We start from the raw sequence: 11,350 nt of genomic DNA, 5'->3' as shown, positions 1-11,350 counted from the left end.
AAAAAAAAAAAAAACTTAAAAAAAAAAAAAAAAAAGGGAAAAAAACAAGGAAAAAAAAATACTTATCTATGGACAGAAGCCCAATGGTTCTGGAGTGGTAACTGGATTCAATGCGAGGTTCCAAGGCTCTCTCCATGAACTTGAGCAAGTCATTTCAGCTTCAGTTCCTCGGTCTATAAAAATGGTAACCTCACTGGGGGTTGCTGAGGGGAGTAACTAAGATGCCCTGTGTGAAAATGCAGAGCAAAGGTGAGATTCTTCTTCCCACCCTAACTTCCTTCTTTAAAAAATACCCCCTTTCATTTTTTTTTTGTTGTTGTTGTTAGGTAGGATATGCACATAGGCATAAAATTCAAAATGTGGAAAAAGTAACCTTGCAGAGCTACTGCATAGCCAGGCATTCTGTCCTGTCCTCTGTCACTTAAGAAAACATCTCAGTGACCAGGACCACATCGACCGACCACATGGACACACGGGGAGCTTTCACATTCTTTTTTTACAGCTGCCCAGAATGGCATTGTATGATCATAGGACAATTTATTTACCAGTTCCCTCCTGGTGGACATTAAGGTTTTCTTTTCTTTCTTTCTTCTTTTTTTTTTTTTTTTGCTTTTACAAGCAATGATGCAATGAACTATCTTGAAAAATGCTCATTTTGCATGTTATGCCACATACCTGTGAGAAAAATTCCCAGAACTGGAACTGCTTGTGCACTTTGGATTTTAATAAACATCATCAAAATCCTCACTATACAACGTGCACTCTATCGACAATTATGAGAGTATTTGTTCCTACTGTGACTTCTCCAGAGTAGAGTTAACTTGCATCTCTCTAATTAGTAGTGGGCTGAACATGTTCTTACAAGGTTAAGAACCATTTGTATTTCCTTTTCTGTGAACTGTCCATGTTCTTAGCCTATTTTAAATCTTAAAAACAAAACCAAAAATCATGAAACACATAGGAAGCAAGCCCTCAAGAGTGGGAATGAGCAGAAGCATCGTATAACAGAACTATACCTGCAAACACTTCAGGGACTGGAATTATTAGGCTCCATTAGTGAAGCCTGAGACTCTTGATCTCGGAGTCATGAGTTCGAGCCCTATGTTGGGCCTAGAGCTACTTGAAAAAAAGATGAAATAAAACATAAAAATAGTTGAGCTGACCGTCTTTTTCTTAATGATTTGCAGGAGCTCTTTAGATATTAAGGAAACCAGCTCTTTCTATGATCTATGTTGTAAAAATGTTCTCCAGTTTTGAGAACTAGGAGACTCTTCTGATTCCATTTATGATGATTTTAGCCACACAGAAATTTTTTACTTGTGTCTAATTACATCAATCTTTTCTTTTATGGCTTCTGGGTTTTAAGTCCTAGTATTTCCTGGGTTCATTTTTTTTATATTTACCATCTTTAAGCCATCTGAAATTTATTATGTTATAATTGGTTCATTTTTTTAGAAAGTCATCAAGTTGTCATCTCGTCACAAATTTTACAAAATGCTATCTTTATTTCATATCAAATTACCTTTAATTTACCTCTGAGTCCCTTCTCTTCTTCTCTTCCAAACCCTGCTCAGCTGCCTCAAATCATGCTCTTTCTCTCCATGGCCCTCACACCCCTTCATTCCATCTGTGAGCCAAGAGTTGATCCATGTTATCGTGACTGACAATCATGCAAACTGTGCTGAATCTCACTCAGCATCTTAGAACAAGTGTAGATCTCAGAAGCATCCCTTCATTTTACAGCAAGGACACTGAGGTCCAAAAAGGGGAACTGGACTTGTCTAAGATTATAGGGAAGGCTTGAGCTTGGACTTTTTTTTTTTTAATTACTATCCAAGAAGAAGAGAAGAATTGATTTTGCCATAAATTCTGCTCAATCAATAGGTATCTATTAAGCAACTACTATGCCCAACAGTGAATCAGGCACTGGGGCTCTAGAAATAAATGACACAGCTCTGAGCTTTCAAGGAGCTCAGAATCCAATGTGGGGTCTAGACGTACACACCTATAGACTAAGAGGTAAGGCAACAGTGGCCAATGGATGTGGAAGAACAGGTCAGTTCTGCAAGGGATGGCATGGGGAAGGCTCAGAAGATACATAGCCTTTATTTTTATTTTATTTTATTTTTTTAGAAGATACACCATTTTTAATTGGGCCTGGCATGACCAGGACTTTGTCCAAATATGGAGAGAAAGTATTTGGCAATAGGGGAACAATGACACTAAGTGGAGTAGCTGGTCCTTTATAGTCAGGAAGGAAGTAATCTGGCTTCATGTTAGCTGTGGGTGGACTTTCAAAAAAAAAGGCTCCTCTGAGGATCTGTGGTCATTGCCAGGCCCTCAAAATGGCACACTAAGAATAACAAATAAATGGACCCATCTGACGGGCCTTCAGGTGTCTGGCAGAAAGCAACATGTCCTCTGTGGAAGAATGTACTCTCATCCCATACTTCAAAGAATTCTCACAGAATTCTAACAAACATAAATTCACAATCAAAAATCATGGAACACATGCAGGGGCACCTTGTGGCTCACTTGGTTAAGCACGTGACTCTTGATTTTGGCTCGGGTCATGATCTCAGGGTCTTGAGATGGAGCCTCGCCTTGGGCTCCGTGCTCAGCGGGGTGTCTGCTTGAGATTCTCTCCCTCTCCCTCTGCTCCTCCCTCCCTCACGAGTGCTCTCTCTCTCTCTCTCTCTCTCTCTCAAATAAATAAATAAATCTTAAAAACAAAACCAAAAATCATCAAACACATAGGTAGCAAGCCCTCAAGAGTGGGAATGAGCAGAAGCATCATATGACAGAACTATTTCTGCAAACACTTCAGGGACTGGAATTATTGGATACAGAATCCAAAAATAAGGATGTTTAATGTGATTAATAAAAAATGGGGAATTAAAAACACAAGTAAGGAATTAAGAGATTATTTGAAAAAAACACAAACCACTATGCATCCTCGGAAAAGGATAAAATAGAAACAGAAGTAAAAAATATAATCATCCAGGTTAAAAACTCAAAGGATGAGCATCAAAAATAATAAGTGTAGTGAAAACATATCCAATATATTAAAATTTGTGAGTTAATATTGATACTAAAAATACTTCTGTGGAAGGACTAAACAGATTAGAGATAACTAAAGAGAGAATTAGTGAGCTGGAAGACAAGTAAGATATTATCCAGAAAACATTACAAAAAACCAAAAGACTGAAAATGAAATGGAAGTTAAGAAACATAAAGGATAGAGTAAGATCTACCATACATCTAACTGGAGTTCCCAAAAGAGAGACCAGAGAGAGATAACGATGGAGAGACAATATTCCAAGAGATAACCACTAAAAATCCTCTAGAACTGATAAAAGTCACCAATCTTTGGTTTCAGGAAGTCCAATGAATCCTTAGCCGAATAAATTCAAATCCACTCCTAAGTAAATAATAATGAACTGCAAAACATACAAATGAGTGTGCATGTGTGCGTGCACACACACTCACACACACACACACTCCCCCCCCCAACAACAACCAGGCAGAAGATATTACTTGAGAAGAACAATAATTGTGCTACCAATTTCTCAACATCAACAACTGGCCAGAAGACAATGGAATACTACCTTTATTTATTTTATTTTAAAAAAGATTTTATTTATTTATTTTGGAGAAAGAGAGAGAGCTCGTGTACAAGCAGGGGGAGAGCGGAGGGACAAGCAGACTCTGCGCTGAGCCTGGAGCCAAATCTCAGGACCCTGAGATCACGACCTGAGCTGAAATCAAGAGTTGAATGCTCAACCGACTGAGCCACCCAGGCTCCTCTGGAATACGATCTTTAAATACTCAGAGAAAATAAGTATCAAGCTAATGTTTTATACCCACTAAAACAATACTTTAACAATAAGGATGACATACAATTTTAGTCAAACAGAAACTGGAAAGTTGATGACTAAAAGATCTTCACCACATGCTGTCCTGATCATAGAAAGTAGGTCTTCGATGCAAGGAGAAATCAGTAAACAAAATGGAAAATAGGTGGAAAATCAAAGCAAAGGTTAACTGCGTAGGACATTAAAAATAAATGCCTGGGGCACCTGAGTGGCTCAGTCAGTTAAGTGTCTGACTTTTTTTTTTTTTTTTAAGATTTTATTTATTTATTTATTTGAGAGGGAGAGAGAGAGAGAGAGAGAGAGAAACAGCAGGAGAGGGGAGAGGGTCAGAGGGAGAAGCAGGCCTCCCGGATCACGACCTGAGTCGAAGGCAGTCGCTTAAGTGACTGAGCCACCCAGGCGCCCAAGCGTCTGACTCTTTGATTTCAGGTCAGGTCATGATCTCAGGGTCGTGAGATCGAGCCCCACGTCGGGTTCTGTGCTGGGTGTGGAGTTGGCTCCCTCTCCTGTCCCTCCCCTCTCTCTCTCTTTAAATAAATAAATAAATAAATAAATAAATAAATGCCTGATTTGTGGAACTGAAGAGAGAAATAAGATGCATCTAAACCACTGTGTGACAACTGAATGTGTCACAATGGTGACTTTATGTAAAGCATTCCAAGGTCCTTGCATTATTTGAGAAAAGATACAGACAGCAACTAACTTCTGCAGTCTGCATGCATCAAAAGAATAGAAACAGAGTGTGTAAGCTGCAAAGCAGTAGAGAAAAAAAACCGAATGAAGGAAAGAAAAGAAAAAAAACCCTTTTAATCAATTTAAAAAAATGAACAGGGACACCTGGATGGCTCAGTCAGTCAGTGGAGTGTGCGACACTTGATCTTGGGGTGGTGGGTTTGAGCCCCATGATGGATGTAGAGACTACTGAAAAATAAAGTCTTTAAAAAATTAAAGAGTGGACAAAGAATCAGAAAAAGAAGAAACAGAAAGCACAAAGTAAGATGGTAGAAAGAAATCCATATATATCTAGAACTATAACCAATGTCAACCCAGCTCTGGACTGTTTACAGGATACACAGAGACAGGGACATAGGACAAGAGTCTGAAACCAGAGACATGGAAGGGAAACGGGCAGCAGAGAACCCTGGCTGAGGCACCAAAATGTAGCTAGGAGAGGAGGGAATGGCAGAAAACAGTAGGATCAGAGAGGTAGGAAGAGGGCCCACAGTGACAAGCCAACACGGTCCATAACAGTATCTGCCACGGAGAAGTCAGGTAAGTAGAGGCCCCCAAACGGACTGCCAGGTGTGATTAGAGGGTGGGCCAGAGGCCTCTGCAAACACAGGTAGGAATGGGGAGTGAAATACTCTGCTGTTTCAGAGCTGGAGAGAAGAAGGGAGAGAAGAAGCAGGGACAGAGAGGGTAAACTCTTCTCTGAAAGTCCTAGGGGGGAGAGAGTGATATGGGAGTTGGGGAGAGGCAGGGCCAAAGGAGGATGTGGGATGCTCAGGCCTAGGGAGGCAGCTGCGGGCAGAACACAGGGGATCTAGGGCTGGGACTGATGGTAGGCATGCTCCCCCAGTGGTAGGCATAGGCTTCCCAGCTTGGGGCAGGAGTGTTTCTAGAAGCGGATGTGCAGTGGTTGGGGATGGGAAGAATTCTGAATTTCAATGGCGACCTGCTTTCAGGTAATGGCAAGTCCACAGTGAACTCGTGGTCTGTGGCTAGTGACGGGAGGTGAGGCATGTAAGCTCCGGGGGCCCCAGGATCAAACGTCACAGGGTGGGGTTAGCCCTTTGAGCCCCATGATGGATGTAGAGACTACTGAAAAATAAAGTCTTTAAGAAATTAAAGAGTGGACAAAGAATCAGAAAAAGATGGCACCAGCCTCCAAAGGGTACCTGATACTTTTCCAGAGGCCGGCGTGGATGTGGTCCTTGTGAGGACGTTGTGATATGGTGCACAAAACCACCACTGAGGTTTGGCTCTTGTTTTTTACCTAATGCACACAGGATAGCCCATTCCATGGCTGCCCTACTGGGAACAAGATGGCGTCATGGATGGCGTTCAGACATGACCCAGAAGACAAACCACACGTAACCAAGAGTCATCACAGAAGTTAGTTTTCCGTGTAAATCTGGAGCGTGGACATTCCTGATTTCTGTGGTGATTATTCTTACCGGATTTTGATCCCCTACTTATTACACACTGGGGACACAGAAGGAAGAAAGGGAAAGCAGTCTGGCCACAACATGATCCCCTATTCTCAGCTTCCGACTGCATTGAAAACCCTCGCGATTCCAACGCCTCTCTCAGTGCTCCCCAAATATACACACAATAGAGCACATAGGTGTAACATCAGAAACGCCTTTACCGTGACGGTTGCAGAAGACAGAATTAAAACCCCCTTAGAGGTCGACCCACTTCTAATAGTCCTTTTACTCCATTTATAAATATATAGATTATAAAGATAATATATACTGATAAAAATTCACATATTACACAAATGAATTAAAGAGAAAACAAAAGGCCTCTGTACTTGAGGGTAAACGCACTTGGGGATGGGGGAAGGGTCAGGTCTGCGAGCTACACACGTTAATTAGTAAGTAATAAGAACCAGTCATTTTACCTTTTGAAGCTGCTGATTCGACATACGTTTTTGGCCCTGCTGTGGCTTCTCACATCCTTTCATCCCCCTTTAGGAATCTACCCCAATCTCTTGCCCCCACCTCACCCCTTATTCAACAGTGCACGTCTTCAAGGATCTCCTGCCCAATGCTAGAATTTTAAATTTTGCCTGCAGTACTGCGGCCATCTTGTTTTCTAATTTTTTCTTTTCTTTTCTTTTTTTGAGCAAACGAAAATGAGTTGGGCCCAACGGTGACACAGGATCTCATGGGCCAGCCCGGCAACCTGGTGCAACGTGTAACCTGTTTCCTTGGGAAAAACCTTTCTGTTTTATGCATGAGCAACTAACTGGGAGACACTTAACTTGTAATCATAGGGGCCTCTGTAATCTCCATTTCTGTTCTACCAAAGGCGTTCTCCCCGACTCCCACCTGCCCTGTTAAGGAAGTGAGGCTTTGTGAGCAGGGACGCCCTGGGGCCCACCCATCGGGGCGCCAGGCTGGGTTCTGACACTTGACCTCCGGAAAGTCATTCAACCTAAATGACCAGATAATATGGAAAGTGCTTACAATGGTGCCTGGTCCATAGTAAGTGCTGGGTCATAAGAGAGTGGGGTGAGATTAGTTCAAAAAGGCATCTGTCCTATAGTTCGGGGAAGCCACAGACCCCTTTGAGGCTGGCGAGAACTATGGGTCCTCTCCCCAGCGAAGTGCACACACAACCCCATAATCCTCTGCACAGCTGCTCGTGCAACTCAAGTACCCCCTCGCCTCCCCGCGCCCCATACTGCAAGGCTCAAGGACCGCTCTCAGCCCTCTGGTCCTCTCCACACTGATGTGAGGATCTCAGGCGCGAAACTCTGTGGCAACGCTTCAAGTCTCATGTTCACAAGCAATGGACTATTGAGCAACAACCCCGTTTCAGGTTCCGCTTTTGGCAGAAATGTTACACCTTTCTTCCCCAAAGCCCTTCTGACCCTTGCCCCTTTTGCTCTCGATTCAGGCCAAATCCTCCCTGGGTCACCTTAAGACAATCTCTCTGTGTGCAACAAAGCTCTACATCTCTTTGCAAATTATTCTGATCCTTCCCCAAAGCTCTTGATGGTCGGGCCGCTGTGCAGCATCTACCGAAGCCAGGCCACTGCACGGACCCCGTGCCTGCTGGGCCCCCCACCCAAGGCCCCGCAGAGGTGGATGCGGCAGACGCCCGGGCCCTCACTCTTAATAAGCTTGGAAACAGCGCAAACCAGCAAAAGCCAAAGATGACAGAAGCCAGAAGGAACTCATGAAATGATCTAATTCCCTCATTAACCAGAGAAGTGACTTTCCCAATGGCCACCCCACTCATTCACAGCCAAGCTGAGAACCTCCTGGTTCAGTACTTGGATTCCTTCGGCATTTCTCAGACTTTACCGTGCAGGTGAGTTGTGTGAAAATGCAGTTTCTGCATTTCTAGCAGGCTCCCGGGCCGAGATGCTGATGCTGCGGGTGCTCGGACCACTTAGGAGTAGCAAGGGTTTACATCAAGGTTAATGGACTATCCCACCCTGGCTAAAGCCTCTTCACCCACCCTTCCTGTGGCTGTTTAAATGCCCTTTCTTCAGGAAAGCCTCTCTTCCCCTCCATCCTCCCTGATTATCAGCTCCCATGGCCTCTGTACTTTTCCCTTTGAAGCGTTTATAACAACTGTAATTAAAGAGTATTTGTGTAATTATTAGTTCAGTGTCTGTCTCCCAGGGAGACTACAAGCTCCATGAGGTCGGGACCAGCACAGAGCCTGGCAAATCACACTGTCAATAAAAGGGGAGCTGTTGTGCTCTGGAATAGCCTGGACCAGCATCCTCAAGTAGAAAGGGAAGGTTTACACCCGTGGAAAACACCTTCTGGAGGCCTCAAGGCCAACAGTGATACTTTCAGCTTTAGAATTCCCAGCAGTTTCAAATACATACCAACTAAAATTTAAGTTGAAAAGCATACTTCAAGAGAAAAACGTCTCCTAAATGTTTATCAAGTGCAAAATAGTCCCGGATCTGTACTAGCCACTCTACTTGGGGAATGGTTAGGCCTCCCAAAGAAGCATTCCCTTCGAATCTTCCTTGGGTAAACGGTCTTTGAGCACTGTGCGGGCTCTGGCATCGGGAGTGGGGGGCACGCCCCCTGACCAGCCTCACGCCACTGCAGACCAACAGTTTCTTTTTGAGTTTTTCTGCTGCCATCTTTTTGAGGAACTCCAAAGCTCTGAGTGCTCAGCTCTAGGGAGGCAAAGTCTGAAGCCAGACAGCCCAGGTTCAGGGACAGCTCTGTGTCCTTCAGCAAGTGACTCAACTCCACTATGCTCTAGTTTCCCCATCTGCCAAATGGGAATACTAAGGGACATGATACACACACAGAGTACAAGCCTGGCCCCAGATACATGATTATTACTATTCTCCCTCTATCCAGCGCAATTTGAGATCTCTCTATTGTTTTGCACAATCTCTACCCCGTGGCTCCATCTATTTAGGATCGACTCTTCCCAGCTGCTCCTGCTTTACCTGTCTAGAGCTTGTTTGAAGCCATGACTCACTGCAAAACTCTGCAGGTCCCATCAATCACCTTCCCATCCCCGCCTCTGTGTGTCACTCACGGGTTCCTTCTGGGAGGGAGGTCTTTCTCCCAATGCCCAGGACACTTACTCACCAAGAATTATCGAGGGCCCACCACGTGGGCACAGGGGCTCAGCAATGAACAAAGACTTTCTACCCTCACGAGCTAACATTCTAGTAGGAGATCTGACCCATGAACAGACATCAGTTCAGGTCTCTGGCTCTTCCTTACACACCCATTCTTCTCCGCAGACCAATCCTAAATAAATGGCACACAAGTACAAAGCATGAAGAAAGCATCAGATCCAGAAGTGCTGAGTGTGACTTGGGAATATCCCCATGATTAAAATGCTGCCCCACGGAATGGGGGGCCTTTGGTCCTGGTTCCCCCTAGCAGCTGGCCTGTCAAATCCTCCAGAACAGTATGTGTGTAACACACCTGGGCAATAAGGTGCTCCGATTACCTGTCCCCTGCAGGTAGCAGACACCCATGGCTTCTTTATTCTCAGAGCCACACTCTTTGGACAGAGCCTGATTCGGGACCCCCAGCAGGAAGAGAGGCCCTGGCCTTGTGTTGAAGAGCACTGGAAATGGACTCTGAAAGCTCACGTTCAAATGCTGGCTCTGTCAACAGAGTGTGGCCCCAGGCATGGAGCTTTTCTCATGCCTCGGTTTCTCTTAGACAATCTCTAAGGTGTCTTCCAGCTTTGAAGTCTAAGGGTTGAGATCAACCATCATTAACATGAGACTCAGCAGATTCAGAGATTCCTTAATTGAGCAACATGAGCCCCAGGCCTGGGACCCGGTGGTGAGCAAGCAGATGAGGAGCCTGTGGGGAGCATCCTCCGAGACACACTTGACTTCTCCTTTGTTTATTTACTCCCTTCTAACTTCAAACTTGAACTTTTTAAGCAGACTCCGACAGAAATATCTCTGGGCTACAAGGCAAACCTAAAATAGAAGTAGTGCAAAATCTCTGGTGGACCCATTAGTCTCCCTTCCTTCAACTCAAGAACCCTTCCAGACCTTGTCTGTCTCCTTGTCTCTAGACAGCGAGACTAAAATAAGTCTCCTTGGTAGGAAATGCTTGGTTGGAATGGAAGTGACCCAAGTACGGAACAAATGGCCTGCTAGCCACACACCACAGGACAAGGACCCACCTAAGAATCTGCCTGGAGAAGAGTGAGCACCTGCCCTCACTTCAACTCATTGCATCTCCCTCCACAGACAGGCGGGCAACCAGGCGAGACTGCAGGAAAGAAAATGTGACCCAAATGTCCAGCTCCCCCTACTCAGAAAAAAGCAGCTCTATTTCCAGTGCCCTCGTGTGAGAAAGCCAGATCCTGCAGGTTTCGGGAGCACGAATGCAGCTAGAGCTATAGGTCAACAATTAGGGGTCAGGCAGGTGCTTGGTCCAGGGTGACAGGTGGCCCATGGGCCAGTTGACAAAACCACCAAGAAAGCTCTAGAAAACAATATTCACTTTAAAACAAACAAGAAAGGTACAATCATACTAGGTCTCAAAAAACCAAAACTGGACAGGCCCATGGCTTGATCACAAACACTAAAAATACACTTTCTAACGTCTAATGACAATTAGGCGTGGTTTTCTTCCCTTCTCCCATAAGACTCGGTCCTTTGAAGGCCCCCAGATAAGAGCACAACAGGGATGCAGGCCCAGGGGCCCTCTACTTGGGAGAAATGAACTTTGACTGTTTTTGCTTACACGTGTACAAAGGCAGAACTCAAAGAGTAGCTTCAAAGTTGGCTGGGTGACCCCCAAGGGTGCAAAGTCCTGCTCTGCACACCTGTGGGGGAATTTCTGTGAATTTCCCAGGCGCCCACGGGAACCGATTACGTCCCCTCCAGGTCGACAACTGCTAGGAGTTTCCACTTTGCACAGAAATAAAGGCGCTCAGGGTGTTCTTAGCAGTTAGGGCGCTCAGCCTGCAGCTCAAAGGTGGGCTACCAGGATGGTCGTTCACTGGACCGCTCAGACTGGGAAGGACGAGCACCTCGCAGTGTCCCTGTGAAAACGCACCCAGGCTACGGCTCTGCCTTTGCCCCAACCAACGCAGAGCTTAGAGATACACCAAGGACCGTTTCGGGTTAGTTAAAACCCACGCCAGCACCTCCCTGGCCTCTTAAATCTTCCCAAACTACAGCTCAGACTGGAGGGAAGCAGTTGCAGCGACCATAAAAGTCATCTTAAAAGGCAAGTTGGAAAAAAACCCGATACGCACCAGTTAGCAAGTCCGCAGTTAGG

The 11,350-nt window shown here is 45.0% G+C and overlaps 1 protein-coding gene across 1 annotated transcript in view; it reads right to left on the bottom strand.

Annotated features, from left to right (window-relative positions):
* Positions 1–11,350, bottom strand: part of ZNF710 (zinc finger protein 710) — a 61,700-nt gene extending 50,350 nt beyond the window's left edge. The window contains exon 1 of the mRNA XM_021680543.1: positions 11,328–11,350. The gene's annotated coding sequence lies outside the window, so the exon portion shown is untranslated. The remainder of the gene's footprint in view (positions 1–11,327) is intronic.

This window comes from Neomonachus schauinslandi, chromosome 9 (genome assembly GCF_002201575.2).
Source record: "Neomonachus schauinslandi chromosome 9, ASM220157v2, whole genome shotgun sequence".
NCBI classification, from domain to species: Eukaryota; Metazoa; Chordata; class Mammalia; order Carnivora; family Phocidae; genus Neomonachus; species Neomonachus schauinslandi.
This window is presented reverse-complemented; position numbering and strand designations above follow the sequence as displayed.